This window comes from Schistosoma haematobium, chromosome 1 (assembly GCF_000699445.3).
Source record: "Schistosoma haematobium chromosome 1, whole genome shotgun sequence".
Taxonomy (NCBI): domain Eukaryota; kingdom Metazoa; phylum Platyhelminthes; class Trematoda; order Strigeidida; family Schistosomatidae; genus Schistosoma; species Schistosoma haematobium.
Window position 1 is genome coordinate 17,583,388 of NC_067196.1, and position 868 is coordinate 17,584,255.

An 868-nucleotide genomic window follows, 5' to 3' on the forward strand; every position below is an offset into this window, starting at 1 on the left:
ACCTTCCCCCACTAGTGAACAGTGATCACGTTATAATTCACTTTAAGTTTAGGACACATGGTATACAATTCGTATCTGCTCAACCCCGTCCCAATATCTGGCGAGCCAATATTCCGGAAATCAGAAACTGTGCTATCTCGACTGATTGGTCGGTCGACGCGGATGGATTGATCGAAGATGAATGGAATAAGTTTAAGGCTACATTCGAGTCCGTAACGTCGCCGTTTATACCATGGTCAGCACGTAAGCTATCATACTGCCCTCCATGGATTAATAAGGAAACCCAGAAGCTGTTAAAGCGTAGGAAACATTTCTGGGACTTGTTCTTGTTGACAGGTCATGAACCTTTTACGCGTGAGTACCATAAATTCCGTAATAACTGTAAGAAAACCATAGCCAAATCCCGTACCACTTACGAACGACAGTTAGTATATGATAGCCGTACTTGTCTGAAACGATTTTTTTCGTATGTTAAACGGCGGACGGAACGTAGTGATGGTATTCCCCCGTTACTGTTACACGAAAATTCAGAATTACCAGCTGAATCAAACCGAGCAAAAGCTGAGACTTTTTCAAACTATTTTAGCGAAGTCTTCTCTACGTTTATTGTAACAAATACCTGTCCCACTCACACCAAGATACCAACCATGGAATCTGTACAGGTGACTGAGGAAACTGTCATTCCGTTGATAACTAACCTCAAACCTGGTAAGATACCGGGCCCTGACGGGTTACATTCACGGCTGCTGTCATCTCCTGCGGACATTATTTCAAAACCGCTCGCGACACTCTTCAACATGTCCCCTTAACTCGCTCAACTCCCTACAGATTGAAAAGACGCTATAGTCAGTCCTATATTTAAGGATGG